This window comes from Lissotriton vulgaris, unplaced genomic scaffold (assembly GCF_964263255.1).
Source record: "Lissotriton vulgaris unplaced genomic scaffold, aLisVul1.2 SCAFFOLD_219, whole genome shotgun sequence".
NCBI lineage: Eukaryota > Metazoa > Chordata > Amphibia > Caudata > Salamandridae > Lissotriton > Lissotriton vulgaris.
The window spans coordinates 2,055,062-2,075,099 of NW_028246735.1; the positions used below are offsets into that span (position 1 = coordinate 2,055,062).

Below are 20,038 nucleotides of genomic sequence, written 5' to 3' on the forward strand. Positions count from 1 at the left end.
AATAAACAACTGAAAAAATATAAAATTCACTAAAATTCACAGAAACAAATTTCTTGTGAACGTCAAAGCACAATATGGACATTGTCAAAAGTGTCTACAACTATTGTACCGACTACCCAATATCTTTTTTTTTTATAATGTACTGTTTTTGTTTGCTGTTCATGCCATATATAGAGAAACAGGGAGTGACCCCACTATCCAAGAGACAGGGTACCACAGGTAATAATCAAAGCAAGCTCTCTTGGACCAGATAAAAGAAATATTTTTCTCGAATTTCACTCAACAATATTCCTACCTCCAACTATTAAGACACTTCAATACCTCACATTGATCACAAACATTGACCCAGAAAACAATTGTAAAAACACAAAGATAGAATCTATAACTGTTATTACAAAAACAATGTATTTTTTTTAATTATCAATAGTTCATCATAGAATAAAATTCTCCTTGTTAAAATATTGAGAGACAAATGACATGTGAAACATTAAAAATATCATAGGGTAGTTATCCCAACAAGAATCAATAGAATGTCTAGAGGTCCACTGTTCAGTAATTAGGTAGGACCACAAAAGTTCCTTGGATATAACTCTCAACACACAAAGCGTTGACGTGTTTCGGTGTTAACAAAACAGTTTATACGACCACCTTCATCAGGACCCGGTTAATAAGTAGTCTCTCCTATTGTTGACACAGTTTTATTGCACCTATTTAAAAACACAAAATTTAAAAAATCATAACTATATATTGTTACATCAATCATAATTATATCTGATCAAAAAACAACTTTCAACCTATGCAGACTCTCTTTGCAATGCGTGGTCTCTAAGCAAAAAGAACAAGCATTTGTCAAAGTGTTCTCACAATTGTTTATTTTCGGTGTGTGAGAGCTTCCCTTTGGAAAGTGGAAATGGTCCTGGAACTCTGGCAAAAATGGGGTTGTGTACATGAAAGGGTTTCCCCAAGAGCAAATATATTTTTCTGGTGGAGAAAAAAGGCAACAGCAAATACAAATTCTTCATTATGAAAAAGAAGACCAGTTGTTGGGTAAATACTTTTTAATGTATCTAGTGCCTTCATTTACCTTTATTCTTTTCTTCCTCTTGTGACAGGTAATATCTAAACCCAATGTTAGTTGAGCTCTGAAAATTATCTTATCTGCTTGTAGGAAGAGCTAACAGAAGAATCATAGACCTTGATTCTCCAAAATACAAGAGGTAGCAGAAGTGACATCTTGCCCTTTGACTTCATTGACTTCAGTGACATCATAGGAATTGTCATCATATGACCTTTGGCCACAGTCATCCCAGAAAATGACTTCATATGACCTTTGACCACATGCCATCACAGGAATTGACATAAATATTAAGAACTGCATAATAAGAGCCAGATTAGTAGTTAGTAAGGCACAATGTCTTTTTCAAGCCTCCTACAGTTTAACTAGGGTATCAACATGATATTCCAGAGACTCAGTAATCACATGCCCAGATACAGCCGCTCTATGCCTGAAACAGGTATTTACAGTTACAGCCTAAAACACCCAGACACAGCCATATTATGTCCAACCTTTTATTGCTCACTGGTTCTTGCCAGTATTTAATTGTAATTCAGGTGCTACTCCTTCATCGAATGTTCAGTACAACCTACGCTCCTGCCTCCATTGCTCAAGTCCAGCATCCAGAGCCTGTTACATCCTCCCTATCCTTTCAGAAGTGGGGAAGCAAACAGTTCACCATGGAGATATATATATATATATAAGGAACAAACATGTAACAAATAGAGTACTGGAGACCATCATGGCCTGATTCACAAAGGTAAAGTTAGACCAAAATTTTAACTTTATTACTTTTCGGTATTCACAATGGTAAGTTACTACTAGTAACTTTACTACAAGTAAACTTACTAGTAGTAACTTTTCAACTAGTAACTAGTACTAAAGTTACTAGTAGCAAAGTTAGACCTATGGTCTTAGCAGTGGCGGCTGGTGACATTTGAAAGTGGCGAGGCGTAAACTTATTGTCGTACTGCACAATGGCGAGTAAGCGTACCGAGCGAGCCCGAACAACCTACAGGTTTTTTGAGGGGAAATTGTGGACAAATTATACATTTTCAAGCAAACTTGAGGAAGCAGGAACTTAATAAAGGAATACGATTTAATTATTTATCAGTTAAGAAATTCCAGTGTGGAGGTGGCTCTCATAAAGAGAAGCTTCCTGGACTCTATGGCTGGTTTCCAGGTGATTTTATGGTCAGTAATGATCCCTAAATACATTTTTCAGTATGGTCGAGTTTTTCATTTTTCAGGAAGATGCCTTTTATTCCTTTCTTTCTAGTTCCAGAGGACATGACAAAAGTCTTTTTGATATTGATGTTTAGATTCAAGTTGGCCATGAAAGAGGCATATCTGTCAAGGGCTCTTTGCAATTCTATGGGGGTGCGGGCAAGTATCGCCGTGTCGTCCGCGTAGAGCAGGGCCGGGATCGGGCGGCCGTTGATGTGCGGAAGGTCCCGGCACCCTTTAACCATGGCCCACTCTAAGCCGTTGGTATAGAGTGTAAAGAGAAAGGGTGCCAAGGACGCAGCCCTGTCTCACCCCCGCTCCACTCTAAACAGTGCGGTAAGCTAGCCGTTCATCCCGTACCGCACTCTAGCTGTGGCATTTGAATATAGTTCACGCAAAAAGTTTACAAGCCTCTGCTCTACCCCCATTTCTACAAGGACTGACCAGAGTTTTGCGTGACTCATATGCCATGTGAAGTGCCCCGCCTTTTGCGCTAACGTATTTCTGTTGAGAATAACTCGACCCGCAACTTTACCTAAGGAATCCAGCAGCGAGATTGGGCGATAGCACGATGTTTGTTGACGATCCCCTTTTTAAAAAATGGGTACTAGGATCGACTTTGACCATGATTCCAGGAGTCCTTCGGAACAAGAGGCATGAAGGACCCTGGTTAATATTGGAGTCCAAAGATCTAAATTGGATTTTAAAAAGTCGATTGGTACCGCGTCCGGGCAAGGGGCCTTCCCATTTTAACTGGCTTTTAATGCCCGGACTAATTTGTCATGTGTAATATCTAGAAGTATTGGGTATACACACGTATGTTTCTCGGAAGGTGTTTCACCCTGACCATGCCCTGAGACCTTGTCCTTTGCGAACGTCTTCCTAAAGTACTCAACCCAGGCTTTTTCATCTATGGCTATGTCAATTTTAGGGAAGTCTTTCTCATCGATGAGGAAGGGAGATTTAACAATGGCCCAGAAGGCAGCACTGTTTTTTAGGGTGCTGCTTTGACGGAGTTGATTCCAAAGATTTATTTTATTTTATTTTATATTCTTATATAGCGCCTGAATAGACCCCCGGAGGGGTATCTCCGCGCTTTGCCAGTAAGAATATAGCTCCAGATGTTAGATCAGGGAGGATAGTGCTTATTGCCAGGGGACAGTCAGTTGCTGGAAAATAGGTGTGTTTTTAGAGTCTTCCGGAAAGCTAGATGGCTGGTGAGAGATCGCACCTCTAGAGGGAGGGTGTTCCAGAGCCTAGGTCCCATATGTGCCAGCGCTCGGCCTCCTTGTCTGGACTTCTTTATTCTGGGTACCTGTAGAAGCTCCAGCTTACTGGAGCGCAGGGAGCGTCCAGGAGCATATGGCTGGAAGATTTTGGCCAGATATTTTGGACCTTCACCTATCATACTTCTATGAATGGTACATAGAGTTTTGAACTGTACTCGCTTCCTCACTGGTAACCAATGGAGTCTGGTCAGCAGGGGTCGAGAGGGAGTCCTAAAAGGCACATTAAGGACAGCCCTAGCTGCTGTATTTTGGATCACTTGTAACTTTTTGAGTTGACCTTCATTAGCTCCTAACAGAAGACAGTTACAATAATCCACTCTGCTGATGACTAACGCCTGCATAAGTGTTTTTCTGTGGCAGTCTGGTAGATAAGGGAACACTCTTTTTAACATGCCAATTGCCCGAAAGCAGGTGCTGGCCACTTGATTTACATGGTCCTTAAAAGTGAGTGTCTGATCCAAAAGTACTCTTAGGTTTTTGACCGTGCTCTTGGGGCTGGGAGCAGGTCCTAATTCCAAGGGCCACCATTCAGGCGACCAGTATGTTGCTGCATGGCCAAACAACATGACCTCTGTTTTCCCTACGTTGCAGTGAAGACAGTTTGATGACATCCACTTGGATATTGCCCTCATTCCGTCTGCAAAAGATCTTTTTATTGCAGGTGTCAGATTTTTGAAGGGGAAGAGGAGTTGGGTGTCATCGGCGTATGACACCGGGGTGAACCCAAATGATCTTGCTGAGTTGGCTAAGGGGGCCACATATACGTTGAATAATGTCGGGCTTAAACAAGAGCCCTGTGGCACTCCCTTATTGAGCTCCCTGTGGATGGATTTATGGGAGCCCAGCCTTACTTCTTGGGAGCGGCCAGATAAAAAGCTTTCCATCCAGGACAGAGTCACTCCTTCCAGACCTACATCCTTTAAACGGTCGAGAAGCACCGTGTGAGACACCGTATCAAATGCGGCGGAGAATCATAGAACTGCCCTCATCCAGTGCCATTTTGATATTATTGGTCACTGTTTGAAGGGCTGTTTCGGTGCTGTGGTTAGGCCTGAGCCCAGATTGTGAGTAGTCCAGGCCTTCCGTCGCCTATAGATGTTCTGATAGATAGGTGTTCACGTGCTTCTCGGCTATCTTGCCGAAGTAGGGCAGGAGTGAGATGGGACGCAAGTTTGAGAGGTCTGTCCATGGAGATGCCGCTTTCTTCCGTATTGGGTTTACCACCGCTCTTTTCCAGTCTTCTGGGACCTGTCCTTCCTTAAGAGAGATGTTGATAACACTCTGTATGGAGGGTCCCAAGAGAGAAATCAGAGGGGCAACCATCTTGGCAGGGAGGAGGTCATTAGGAGATCCGGATTTTATGTGGGTGATGAGGGGAAGGAGCTCAGTCTTGTCAATAGGAGGAAAGGATAGTAGCAAATGTGTGTTATGCTTTGGGGGGGTCAGAGATAGGAACTTGTTGGTGTTATCCGTATTGTTGTTAGCTGCCACTATTCTTTCATAGATGGTGTTTATTTTGTTCTCGAAAAATAGTGATATATCGTCGCATAAGACCTGCGAGAAGTCATCAGAGCTCTCACATGCGACAGGCTTGACAAAATTTTGCTGAATTTTAAAGAGCTCCTTGGGACTGTTGCCCGCTTCTGCTAATTGTTGCGTTAAGCGGTGTCTCCTGGCTTGTTTAATGTTTTTATAATATATTGATTGGACATGTAGGAAAATTGCTCGAGTCTCCTCAGATTTATTCCTTCTCCATTTTTTCTCTGCTCTCCTACATTTCTGTTTTTCTTCCCTTAACTCCTGTGTTTACCAACTTTCCTGCTTTGAGGAAGGATACTCTTTGTGTAGTTTTAGAGGGGCCAGGATATCAATGGCTCGTTTGATAGAGTCATTGAGTTTAGCCAACGCTGTGTCTGCTGTGTCCCCTGCCAGTATGGTAGGTTGTATCCAGATTTCCTGTAAGTTGCTAACTGAGATTTTGTGCCATTGACGACGCCAGGTAGGGGGAGATGGTACTTTATTGTTAGGTCTCTTTGGAGTGAGTAGTTTAATTTGTAAGAGGAAATGGTCTGTCCATAGAATCTCACTTGTAGGGAAGCAGATTAGTTTAGTATTGTTGGAAAAAACTAAATCTAGTGTATGGCCACCCTGGTGTGTGGGTCCTTTGTTTTGTAGTTGTAGACCTAAATTTAGTAGATCAGTGAGTAAAGAACAGGATTCAGGTAATGCTGGCTGATCGACATGAATATTAAAATCTCCCAAGAGAATAAAATCTTCTTTAGATTTGAGATGGGGAGCTAAAATCTCTTGGAGAGTAAGCGCAAAATCAGGGTTTGGTCCAGGTGGACGATAAACCAAAGCGCCTTTCCAGGAGGTGTGACTGGTTAGATGAATTTTAAAAATCATAATTTCTAGTTGTAAGTTACGGTGTTGCTCAAGTATAGTGACCTTTATGTCATCCTTATGTATTATTGCCACACCACCGCCTATTTTTACTTCTCTGTCAAGGTGTTTGAGCTTATATCCAGATAGGATCTCCATTGCTATAGCAGGGGTAGTGTGGGGCTTCATCCACGTTTCAGTAAGGAAACATATATCTGGCTGAATTAAGTTAACTAGATCCCAGACCTGATGCTGGTGTTTGGGTAAGGAGCGAACATTTAAAAGGAAACTTTTCAACCCCTCTAAGGTAGTGTCTGCCTCCAAATGGATGTTACTATTGGCAGCTTGGCGGTGGCATTGTAAACATGAAAAGTCTCCCTCTACAGTCTGCCATTGTATTTTGGTAGAGCATACAAAAGAAGGCTTAAGGTGTAATAGCGCTTGGGCAGAGTATGTTATATGTTGAATGAGCATACCTGTAGAGGCTGGACAAACAGGGGCAGAGTCCATGGCCCCTGTGGCCCCTCCTGGCGCGGACGGGCGCAGACAGGCAACTCTTTGGTGGGTCTTAGGCGGGGCTGCGCGCGATCGCTGCGCGCTCGGGAAGGTGCGAGGGCTAAATATCCTTCTGTGCAGCCACTAGAGCGCTAACCGCTCCTAGTGGGACCGGAAGTGCCGCTAATGCCTGCCACCCCCTTGCAACAATGGGAGGTGGGAGGCGGCAACCAGCGCTTCTAAGCGCCTGTAGAGGCACACAAGTGAAACTGAAGGCTGGTATGTATGCTGGGTGAGTGCGGGAAATGCGCTTTCAATTTTAAAAATTACACGTTTTAAAAGATTCTGTGCAGCTTCAAATATAAAATTCCAACAACTCAATCAGGTAAATTACAGACCCTTTGGAGCGATGCTAACCGGCAAGCGGGTCGGAGATACTGCCACCGTCTCCTTCCCGCCGCGGGCTCCTCTGGCCGTCTCGTTTGAGTTCTATTTTTCTATCCTTTATGGCCCAATGATATTCCTTTCTAGCTGTTTTAATTTCTTGAGGGTCTCTTACTGGCTTTTGCAGTGCATTTTTCAGAGTTGAATAGCTCCTTCTGCATCTTTTGTTGAACCAGCCTTTCTTATTTGACCTAGATTTATTAGATTTGATAAAAGTGATTCCTTTATTGATCTGTGATCACCGCAAAATTTTTCAGGACTTCCACATTGGATGAGGCTAAGTCCAGGCACTTTTCTATGGCCAAGTGAGCTGTTTTTACTACTATTTAAGTTATGGCTAGTGGATGAGCTTTCTCCCATTTAAGTGCATAGCCATTTATTCGGTCCAGGGTTAACCAGTTTTGGTCTAAGGTACTCTCTGTGATTTGGGTAGAATGTTTCTGGAGTAGAGTCAAGGTGATACGTTTGGGTAATGATCGCTTATTGCGATGTCATGCGTTGCTGAATTGATAATGCATTTTTTAGCTGTACAGGAGATAAAAAAGGAAATCTATCGTACTTGAACTTCCTCTTCCATTAAAAGTGGGGGCGATAGGGGTTAAGGGATATTTCATTTTGTGTGCCAGGCCCAGGTCTAACTCAAAAAGAGTATTGTTTAGGGCATTCCCGATTACTGAGTGGGAGAAATGGTTTATCGGGAGATCGTTTTCATCTAATATGCCACACATATTTTGGTCGCTATGTTTACATAGACGTTGGTTAAAATCGCCACCCCATATTGTTGTAACCACTACTGGTGCACGCAGTATTAAAAGATGAATCTGCCGTATTGTGGCCAGAAGTTTTCCCTCGGGGATATTATTATAAAAATTTACTACGAGGAGTGTGTCGGCCTTATTCAAACGAAGGCTTAGTATTTGGTAGTTGGGTTCAGATCTTATGATACTAATTTCAGATGTCACTATGAAATTGGATACGTAGATGGATAACCCACCCTTAGCTCTACCAGAAGGCGAAGGTTGTGCAGGAGAGAGTTAGGTTTTAAACCCTTCTTTGTGGGTGTCTATGATAGTCCAAGTCTTCTGGAAACATAGGACATTGAAATTTTGAATAAAATCAAGCCAGATGTCATTATTTACCTTCGAAGACAGTCCGGCGATGTTCCAAAAAAGTATGGCTATTTTTGGTTTGTCTTTGGCTACTTGTAAGGGGGTTAGTTGGGTGGTGGTATGTATTTGGTCATTAAGTTTCGAAATACCCATGTGGTTAGGCATCCCACCTAGGTTTCCCCGTGGTTTCAATGGGGAAATTCCTTGATAGGCAGGAGGTGATTGAGTCACAGCCACTATTATTTGGAGTTGTGAGTTGTTCTAAGGGGATGGTGGGGAGTTCACCCAGGATGAGCGGAGTGAGTCAATCGAGTTCATCTAGTCCAGAAAAAATCTCAAATCTGTTCCTTATTGGTATGCTGGGTGGATAGTATTGGTTTAAGGGTTCTCTAACCTTCCCCGATACTCCCATAACCCCCTTTACCGGAGGTAGAAAAAGCCTAGTGGGAGGATGTTTATTTCATCACTAGAAATACCCCTTGTTCCACTCTGTTGCAACACTCTATTTACCAGGTGGGGGGAACGGAAGGTCAGGACAATTGAGTCACCTGTGAATGTTTCTCCTCGAGACCCTACACTTTTTACCCTTCTGGCCATTTTAAATTCTCTAAACAGATGGTCTGTTAGGCCCGTTTTCTTACCCAGCCATTCTAGTGATTTATTTCTCAATGTTTCCCAACCTTCCCTTGCCAGAGGTTCTATCTTTGGAACGTTTGCCAGTACAATAATATATGGTGTAGCTGCTGGGGGGAGGTCAAGATGTTCATTTGGGGCTGTGATTGTCCTACCCACAGTGCCATTTTTATCAGAGTATTTTGCTGGGTTGGCGAGTAAGTTATGTGAGGTCAGAGCTGCTGAGTCAGTTAAACTTATTGTGGGTAATAAATCACCTCTTCTGGATAAACGATTTTCCTGAACAGCAGTAGGCGGGTTGGAAACACGTCTATTATTCTCATTTGGTACGTGGTTGAGGATCTGAGGGGGGTTGGGACAGTTTATATCAAGTATGTTAGTTTGTGATGAAGCTGTGATTGGTTGATTTCTAACCTTTCCTAGGTGTTCTTCAATAGATATCAATCTTTTATCCATCTGGTCTAGCCTGACTCTTAGATATAGGTTGAGCCTCTCTATTAGTAGTACTAAATTCTTTGGTTCGGTACCCTGTGTATCAGATGGTTTCCTGGCCCTTGGGTTTTTATTGGACCTCTTTTTTTCTTGATGTTATGGGTGGAACTGGTTTTCAGTGGGGAGATTTCCGGACAAATTATGGCTTCAGTCTGTGACGCATTTGTAACGATAGCGGGATTTTGTAAAGATGTAGGAAGCCCTTGTTTCTTTCGAAGGGACTGGGATGGTTGGTCAGACTCGATTGGGTCGATGTTATCATTACTGTGTTGGACACACGCGCTAGCTGACTTTTTTGTGTGGAGATATGTCCTGAGACGGATGAGACCTCAAAGTGAGTCACATCTTCATTGGATCTGGATGAGGTTGCCTCTAGGGACTCCACTACTGAATTTATTTGCTTATCTAATGCCCCCATTGCTCCAGTTAAATGGCTTAGCAATGTTTGTTGGGTCTCAATATGGGGCCTTTTTCCACTACTTGGGTTTGGGCTTGGTAGTTTTCTCTTCCCCATACCAATTTTCAGATGGTAGGAGAATTTGGGAAAATTAATAAACGTATTTAAATCGGTCAATGATAGCAGAGAAAACTCAATTTGCAGTAAAGTTGGCAGTAGTTAAACCGTTATTTAAAGGTGTAGCCAGTTCACAATTTCATCAAGATTGTTCAATTACCAGGTGGTTCAGAGGGAAGGTGAAGCCCTTTTACGTTTAACAAACACAACAGTCTGCAACTGTGGTAATAATTGTCCAAACGTCCCAAGTATGTATCAGAAGTACCTTATATCGCAACATGAAGTCTAAGAGAAAGGGTCCGGCCCGACCTCCTCTGGCCTCGGACGGCCGCAGACGGCCCGCCCTTGTCCCAGGCTTCTCCCGGCATGCGCGTTCTGCGCAGAGGCTGCCGCGCGAAGTTATGTAGGGCTGTGGGCGGGCATCGTGCACAGGTGAGGCAGGCACGGGCTCCTGGGACTTGAAGTCCTGTAGCAGAGTTCTCCTTTCCCCCGCGGCAATTCCAGGTATGGCCGATGCAGTGAACCTCCGGGTGGCGGACTCTTAGCCCCCCAGGTCTTCCTTGCAGCAATCCGCAAACGGCAGAAGTTCTCAAAACAGCGAAGTGGCATCCGCACAGCTGGTGCCGCGAGGAGTTATGTAGGGCTGTGGGCGGGCCTCGTGCACAGGTGAGGCAGACACGGGCTCCTGGGACTTGAAGTCCTGTAGCAGAGTTCTCATTTCCCCCGCGGCAATTCCGGGTATGGCCGATGCAGTGGACCTCCGGGTGGCGGACTCTTAGCCCCCCAGGTCTTCCTTGCAGCAATCAGCAAACGCAGAAGTCCTCAAAACAGCGAAGCGGCATCCGCACAGCTGGTGCCGCGAGGAGTTATGTAGGGCTGTGGGCGGGCCTCGTGCACAGGTGAGGCAGACACGGGCTCCTGGGACTTGAAGTCCTGTAGCAGAGTTCTCCTTTCTCCCGCGGCAATTCCAAATATGGCCGATGCAGTGGACCTCCGGGTGGCGGACTCTTAGCCCCCCAGGTCTTCCTTGCAGCAATCAGCAAATGGCAGTAGTCCTCAAAACAGCGGCGCGAAGTGCATTATAATCCTCGCGGTTAATACTAACTTTCGTTTGGTTTTATCAAAACATGTTGTGTGAGGTGTCAAACACTTTGGAATACTACCCCCCCACCCCACCAGTTCTGGCGGCAGGGGTAGCATTCCACCCTTCTAGAGGGAGAAAACATGTAGTTACTGGTATACCCGGTAGAAGTTAAACAGAGCCCCAGCATCACAAAATGGATGCTGCTGTCAGAGACACGAGTCTGCCCTCCTGCTGCTGGTTGAAACTCCGGCAGGGGAGGCCTGGACAATAGGTTTCCTGTCCAGGGAGGTGCTATCACCTCCCCAGATAGGCTTTAGTGTATTGGGGCAGTGTGGGTTGCATTCAGTGAATGCTTTTCAGACACTGCCTGGGGCACACATGGTGCTCCATGCATTTCCCAGTTCAAACCGGTTGCTGGGGCACTCCGCCCCAGCTCTGGCGCGAAATTGGGCAAAGGGAAAGGGGTGTAACCACCCCCTCCCCAGGTCCCCCCGTAGGAGGAACCTTAGAGTTAGTCCAACCCCTAAACTTGCTATAAGTATATAACCCCAGTCCCTAGGACTTTAGATTACCCTGGACGAAACTCTGCAACATATATCCTGGACCCCTGACATTTCATATCGACTGGAAGATGGAAGAAATCTCCCTTGTGGTCAAGGAGTGACCACCCTGTTCAAACAGGCACCAACTGCATCTTTGCCGGTCTGCATTTTTGAGTCTCCCGCTGTATCCTGAAGAATCTGTGACTCAGGACATGGACTTCCTGGCATCTCTGATGCTGACCTGCCCTCCCAGAAAAGCTGAGACCTGTGGCAGACATGAGAGACGTGAGACCGGAACTCCTGGACATCCAGCATTTTGCAACCTGCACCTACTTCCCGAGGTATCCCAAAGTTGTGCATTGGAGTGCTTGCAGCCCCAGCCCTGAGCACCTTTTGCATTGAAGCTCAGAGGCCCACACTCCACGAGTGTCCCATAGGCCTGCTTTGTGCATTTCAGCTTAACATGTCTTTGCAGTGCCTATTCCATTGGCTAGTGAGGCCCCAGGATCTTAAAACTACTTTGCTTTCTTGGTTGCTCCAGACTTGCTCCAGCTCCCCTGCAAAGGATAAGCACCCCAGACCTTGCTGGTCTGCACTGAAGCCAATCTTGACAGCTTGCGTGGATTGGGTTTGCCAAAGCTTGTTGGGTCCAATCCAGATACCAACACTGCAGTCAACTAGATCCTTCATGGAACAGCTTGAATCTAGCATCTGGTCTTTGTGGACGCCTCCTGGTCCTCGGGTCTGATTGACAAACTTCATCTTTTTACCTGAAATAACCCGACATCTGGTGGCATCTTCCTATCGCCGCCCTGGTCACTGGCTAGTGGACCAGACCCTTTCAACTCTGTTTTCAGGTTCTTCACATCTCCGATCAACCCTTGGATCCACCCGGACACTTTTCCTCTGGTCGCCTGCAGTACTTCTTTGCAGCTCTCCATTGGAATCGACGATGAAACCCGACACGAAAAGACACCGATTGTCAGGGTTCAAACTGTGCCTACCTTGTATTGGTATGTCTACCAGATGGCCATCCTTCTGGGAGGAAGGCGGAAGTGCATTTAACACGTGAAGACGCAGTGGAGCGTCGTACGTGATCTTGTCGTTTTGGCAGTTTTGGGAAGAGAGGTGGACGCCCTGTTCCCGCGGAGTTGTTGGTGTGTTCCTGGACCGTGGCTGCGGTCTGTTATCTTTTGCACTTATGGGAAGACAGCGGCTGCTGTCTTCAATATCCCTGGAGGTTACCTTGCGTTCCGTTCGGCTGAACGGGAACGCCCCCTGGTACTTCTACCGTAATTCCGGCAATTACGGAGACGCCAAATTTGACCCCTCCTTTTGCAGAGTTCTGTTTCCTTTGTAGGGTGAGTTCGGAGGTGCCGGATTTGCCCCCTCCTTCTTGCCGAGTTTGGTTGTCCTTATAGGGAGAGTCAGGAGACGCCGGATTTGCCCCCTCCTTTCTTTTTCCCTGCAAAACAGAGATGGTGCTGGCGGACAGGTAAGGAGACGCCGGATTTCCCCCTCCTACCGGGCTGGTGTTGTTTGTTGGCATTGTCCATTGAAACCTCTTGGCTGGGAGGTTTTCTTCTTGATTGCTACTGTATTCCTGGCGGGATACGGTGGGGCAACTTGTCTAATACCCTTCTATGGGAGATCAAAGTATTCATTTAAGATCTGTTGATATTAAGCAGATACTTCGGAGATCGTTTCTGTCATTTCCTTGGCTTATGTTTGTTTACTGAACTTGAACCAAAGTGATATCTTCTAGTAACTTTCCTCGAGATATCTTCTGTTGGTGTTATCCTCTATTGGTTCTTGGAGTTCTCGCTACCACTCTGGGATGAGGCTGCCATATGTTTTCTTTCAACAACTAGGGGTGGATAAAGAACGGTATGTATGAATTGTATGGGGGCTGCGTGTGAGATATATATATATATATGTGAGTAGTCAGGAAAAGACATGAGTTAATGTTTGGTTTCTCTCATTTCAGGTATCCCTTTCCACCACTGTTCCCACCCCATCCTGTATTCCCTCACCTGATTACTTCAGTGCTCTGTATACTATAGTGTTACCAGAGTGCGGGGAAAACTGAGGTGGACCCCTTTAAGCATCTTCCTGATCCTGAGGAGACTGTTGACCGTGACAGAATCACGTACCCATGAATACCTCCATCTGGTCGGGTCGATCCTTAGAGATGGCCACCTTGGAAGACATACTACAGGCACTGGTCCTGGTACAACAAGAGCTAGCAACCTCACGGGCAGAGACCGATGCCCTGAAAGAGAGGTTTGGTAGACAGACAAGAAATCCCTTTGATGCTGTTGCGTGCTTATCTAGGATCCTGATCGATACTGTGACCTTATGCCCCTATTCGGCTATAAATCCATTTATTCCCTATATTGGCATAACCGTTCAAGTACAATATTCAGAAAGTCATCTCTGGCCTCACACGAACGGAGCCACATTACAGAATAGTTCTCTGCCACTTCCTTTGCAACCAATTAGTGCAATGACAGAGCAGAAGTCACTATCTGAGATTCCTAGATTAACACTCCGAGTTCTTCAACAAGATAAAAACTCAGCAAACCTGGGAAACCCCGCTTGCTGTGCTTTGATTAGTAATGGAACTCTAATGAGCAACTGATAGCTATCACTTCCTAGTGACATCTTTAATTGACGTCTTATGTCCAGCAAACCTACGTCAAACCAGCCACCTTTCAGGTATAAATATTACCAACGTTGCCTTAAGCAAAGAGCCCCCCTGTTGCTGCAGCCTGTTGCCCGTCGCTTGACGAAGCTGCTGATACCATTATCGCTGCTAAAGCGCGAACGATGGTGTGGTAAGCTTAGGAGCTGAACAGCCGTCCCTCTGCGAAGAGCCCAGCAGATGCCAGCTGCCCGCGGACGCTGTCCCCCCTCCTCCTCCTCGACGCGCTGAAGAGAGACGCTGCCTTTCTCCTGCAGAGAAATCCAGCTCCAGCGTTTCTGGTCTACCCTTGCGGGTGACTGGGATACCGAGTTTCCCTGAAGGAGATACCAGACCTCCATCATTCTATTCAGAGGCATGGTGTTGACTAAACCCTTAGTGTGAATTCTTGAAGCAAACCTTGGCAAAACCAACTTAACTTAAAGCTACTTACTTACTCCCCTCCCACGTATTAGGCTTAGGTCAGGTACACTGGGGTAGGCGTAGTTAGAAGCACCAGTTGAGTATTTTAGCCTAATGTATATATGAATGTATATATGTTTTATTACTTTTAAACCATTGTATGGCTAAGAAACCATATCAATGCTTTTACAGTATTATTTCGCAATACTTATCTTACTGTACGTACTTTTTATCATAACAAGTCTTGCAATTGTGGCAATACATTTCTCTTGTACGAGAAGAAAGACTGTTCAATAAATGTTAACCCTTTATTGACAAACGCCCGTCTCTTTATTCTCTACATATTGTGAAAGTAAACTGCACCAACCTGACTGAGTGAAATAACTGTCTATTGTTTCACACGACCCTAGAGATCGACTCTTGATCTGAGGAGCAAAGTTGTCATGTTGCACGGTTGTTGGAAAACTGAATCCCTTCTTGTCTGTGCCAGGGAAGCTGATCACTTCCTATGCAGAGAAGAAAGTTTCCAGTGACCTCTGAGCTAGTTGGTAACAAACCCAATTAAGTTTAGCATAGTCAGTAGAGGCCTGGAAGATCCGCACTTCTACGTCGATACTACTGTTTATGTTATTCCAATGCGCAGGGCCTAGTGGGAAACTAGGAACTACACTACATGGCGCCCAACGTGGGGCGCCCAACGTTTGGTAAGGCGATAAACTAACGCAAGACGTTAGAGTAACTCAGTTGTGCATTTTTCACACAGACCCCTTTCTCCCGTATATACTCCAATAAACGTCTGGAGTGGGTGAAAGGTTAAAATCTGCCCGAACTCAGTAGGAAGAGATTCCTATGTAAAGCTCTGGTTTATTCAACGTTGAAGGATACAGTGTTCCAAAATATTGTGCACCTAATCTTTGTCTCCTTGGAGACCTACTCTGCAAACCTTGCATTTATACAATGCCAGGAGAAAACGGAACCACTGGGGCCGCAGCAGATGCGACTCAGCAGGGTCCCGAACACACTGACCCGGATGCAATTATCATCCCGGTCCACTTAAGAAAATCTATAACGTTAAAACTTATAGAGAACGGACTGACACCACAAGGTGGTACAGTAATTTTCGTGATAGAGGCTCACGAATATCGACAGACAGAGGTATTCTATTCATGGATAAACTTTCCAGCGGCAAACGCTACAACAAAAGAGTTTCACTATTACAAAATAGAGGCACCTCCGGAAGAGTACGCTCCTTTCGAGGAGACTGAAATCCCACTAAAATTCCAAAAGCACCTGCTCTGGTTTAATGGCGCCCTAAAACATAATGATCATATTACCAGACTCGGTCCACTAGGTAGACCAGGAGCAACGTGGCCGGTTCTAGCCAGCTACACACCACATCCTGACATTGCAAAAATGTCTAGAGAAGAGCTGTTAGTACAGCTAAAAACATTAATAAAAATACATAGGCAATTAGTCCTATATGTAATGCGGACTGCAACAGTCCAATCAGCTATTAATGTACCACAGCTGACCCCTCATCAGGGTAACACTAATAAAATTACACCACAGAACATACAGTCATGTCTTGGTAAAACACCCGTAAAACGGGAACAAATTCCTTTCTGGTTAGCACAGAAAATCACTCAAATAGAGGCAGTATTTCCTGATACTACCCCTATTGAGAAACACAGAATCTTGACAATCTGCCTTCCTATGGGAATCGCACCACACGTGGAGGACTGCGATACTTGGGGTACAGTCTTTGCTTCCATTTACACAAAAACACACGGTGTTCCGTCTATGGCGGTAATACCAGAAGTGCTAAAACAGATTCAAAATGAATACGGTCCAGAACAGAACCTGCCTCCACCCTCTGCGCCCCTAGCCTCAAATGCATACTTCTCAACTGCAGATCGGCCCAAAAACATTCAGCGGGGGTCGCCGAGCTCATCATGTCTCAGGAACCGGATCTGGCCATTATGACTGAAACATGGTTGTCAGATACCTCTACACCTATATTGGATATACTAGTCCCCCCCAACTACTGTATAATTAGACTTGACAGGCCCAAAAAGACAGGCGGTGGAATTGCCTGTATCTACAGAAGCAATCTCTCTGTTACTAAAGCGTCCGCCCCTTCTCTTACTTCCTGTGAATACCTCTGCCTTGATGTCATAAGCGAAAGCAAACCGGTCTGCTCACTTCACATCATATACCACCCACCTGGAGACAAGCTCTCCTTCTGCCAACAACTCATGGACACAATAACCACCAATTCAGGACGACAAAATACCCAAGTTTTCCTTGGCGACTACAATCTCCATTGGAACGACAGCAGTGACACAGTGGTTAATAGCCTCAAAAGATTCCTCAACGCCCTTGATTTCACCCAAATATGCAATAGCCCGACTCATGAGAAAGGTGCTTTCCTCGACCTTATCATCGCCAAAGAGGACGCTATTCAACTGGAGTCAATTCAACCTTGTGACTGGTCAGATCATCATATTGTCTCCTTCCTTATCAATGAAAAAATTAAATTTAACCCACTGCAACCCTCTAAGCCCAAAGTCTGGAAAAGGGACATGAAAAAACTCAACCCAAACTCATTACCGCCTAACAGCTGCAATCTACTACTTCCCCCGTCCGGCGCTACGGACGTTCAACTCCTGACTGACCACTATCTAAATGCTATGTCCACAATAATCAATGAGGCTGCACCCATGCAACTGAAAAGAGTCTCGTCCAAGATCTCCAACCCATGGTATGACGGGAGCCTCAATGAGGATAGACGGGCCATGCGAATGGCATAGCGCACTTGGAGGTCAGACCCCTCTACACTGCACCTAGAAAGCCTGAAGAAGCAGAGAAATGCCTACTTCAGGAAAATAAAACGCTCAAAAAGAGACTTCTTCAGCCTCCAGCTCGCCCAAGCAAAAAAACGCCCAAGGAAATTGTTTGAGTTAATCAGAACACAATCCAAAGAACAACCCCAGACAATCAGCACCATGGGCATTACACCTTCCTGTGAAGAATTCTCTGCTTTCTTTAACCAAAAAAGCGACAACATAAGAAGCGATCTCCTCAATGACGCAATCCTTTACTCCAACCCCCAACTCACAGCAGCACCTGAACCAAAGAACAACGCTACATGGTCATCCTTTAGCACCTACTCCGAAGAAGAAATTGGCAGACTGCTCAGCACCCTGAAACCATCCAATCACCTGAATGACCCCCTTCCTGCAAGCGCTGTAAAAGACTTTACCCCTTTGCTCCTCCCACTCTGGACTAAAATCATCAATAGCTCTCTTCTACAAGGATCCATCCCTGATGCCCTCAAAGTCGGACAAGTCACACCTCTACTAAAAAAACCAACAGCAGACCCCACTGATCTAAACAACTACCGCCCTATTACAAATATTTCCACCCTCGCCAAACTGTTGGAAAAATGCGTACAGCTACAACTGACTAAACACATAGACAAGTTTGATCTCCTCAACGCTCATCAATCAGGCTTCCGTGCAGGGCACAGTACCGAAACAGCCATGACGCACATAGTGGACGACGCCCTCCAAATCCTAGACCAAAACGAAACCTGCCTCCTCATCCTTCTGGATATCTCCTCAGCATTCGACACAGTTAAACATGAGAATTTACTCGAACTATTAAACACAAGAATGGGCATCTCAGGGACTGTTCTCAAGTGGTTCACCTCCTTTCTACACAACCGCTCACAAAGATTCAAAAGCAACAACCTGATGTCCTCTCCGGTACCTGTATCACTAGGCGTCCCACAAGGATCCTCCCTCTCCCCTACACTGTTCAACCTAGTTATGGAACCTCTCACTACTTTGCTACAGACATCCAATGTTCACTTCCACATGTATGCCGACGACACCCAACTCTATCTCAAAATACAATCCCCCAAGGACATCATGCTTCTGAACACCACGATCAGAAACACCCAGTCCTGGCTTGCAGGGAATCACCTCAAACTCAATGCCCTGAAGACTGAGTTCCTCCTGATCTCTCCTCCCGCAAAAATCTCCACGGCTCAAACATGGCTTAAGCAGTTAACAGCTTTAAATGTACAACCTACCGTCGTAGACTCAGCAAAATCCTTAGGAATAACACTTGATGCCAATCTCAACATGCAGCAGCACATCAGCAAGGCAACCAAAGGAGCGAACTTCCAAATCAATACCTTGAGGAAACTTAAAGCCTTCCTTCCAGCCAAAGACTTCCAAACTGCAGTACAATCTATAGTCATCCCGCACATAGAATACGGAAGCACCGCCCTCTGCGGGCTCCCACTAACAACTACGGCACCCCTTAGAGCGTCCCTTAACGCTGCAGCGAGACTCATCACTGGCTCAAAAAAACACTCGCATATTTCCCCTGACTTTAAATCCCTGAACTGGCTGCCTTTTGAAGCCAGAATACATCTGAAAATCGCCTGCATGACTCACAAGGCTGTACACCATAACTCGCCCAGCTACCTCACTCAAAAGCTGACAATCTCGGGTGGCTCTAGAACTACTAGAAGCACAAACAATCTTCTGCTGAAACCTCGAAGATTCAGAAAGGAAAAAACCTATAAACGCTCCTTTTCAGGAATGGCGCCCAGGATCTGGAACTCACTCCCTCCTGAAACCAGGCTCATCTCCTCCAACAAACTGTTTAAGAAAGAAGTAAAAGCGATCCTCATGGCTAAATACACATGATCTATTAACCTGTATCTCTCATGAATCCGCTCCGTAATACCGGCCTGACCCCTTGGTCTACTAGTACTATTTGTATTATGACTTATTTGATTGTATATGTTTCCTCTTTGTACTACTTGTACCACTGGTATTATGACGTATTTGATTGTATATGTTCCCTCTTTGTATTTTGATGTACTATTGACGCACCTGTCTGACTTGCACACTGTACCTACACCACCTCAACCATCCCTACTTTTGTACTACTGATGCACCTGTGTGACTTTACATCCTGCACGCACCTACCTCAACTATGCCCACCTTTATGTTATCTCCAAAAACACTTGTGGCACGTTTAAATAAGTATATGCATACTTTTGTACTTTTATATTATTGGCGCAACGGTTTGACTATGTACCGTGTACTGACACTACCTCACCTATGATCTACCTCCGGTTTATCTTTGACCTACCTATGTAACTATGCATATTGTACCTAACTACCTCAACTGCTACATGCTATTACTTCATCTCCCCCTGTAAAGCGCTCTGATATCTGCAAAGATCTTGTTCGCGCTATATAAAACTTTCAAAATAAATAAATAAATAAAAAACTCTTGGTATGAAATTACTGAAAGACTTCAAGCAGGTCTCTGCTATATTATTAGCCGATATAAAAGGAGAAGCAGCATCTGTGGCGATTCGCCAGAAGTTGAGGGAAACAGATATAAAAGATCAGCCAGTTGAGCTTGCCAAAATCATAGAAAAATGCTATGAAGAATTCGGTAGAGACAGCTTGGGTGGAAAACCGGTAAAGCTCCAACTGCTCGAAAATCCTGAAAAATTATTTATTAAAAATAATTTAAACACTCCTAAAAAGAGCTGGGATGGAAATAAACAATCCACTCCCAAGGAAAAAGTTTTCCAGTCCAGAGGAAGGTCTCCTCGACGGAGGGAAAGAACTCCGA

At 45.0% G+C, this 20,038-nt stretch overlaps 1 protein-coding gene across 12 annotated transcripts in view; it reads left to right on the forward strand.

Moving 5' to 3' along the window:
• Positions 1-20,038, forward strand: part of LOC147665765 (butyrophilin subfamily 1 member A1-like) — a 523,821-nt gene that overhangs the window by 398,870 nt on the left and 104,913 nt on the right. The window lies entirely within an intron of this gene.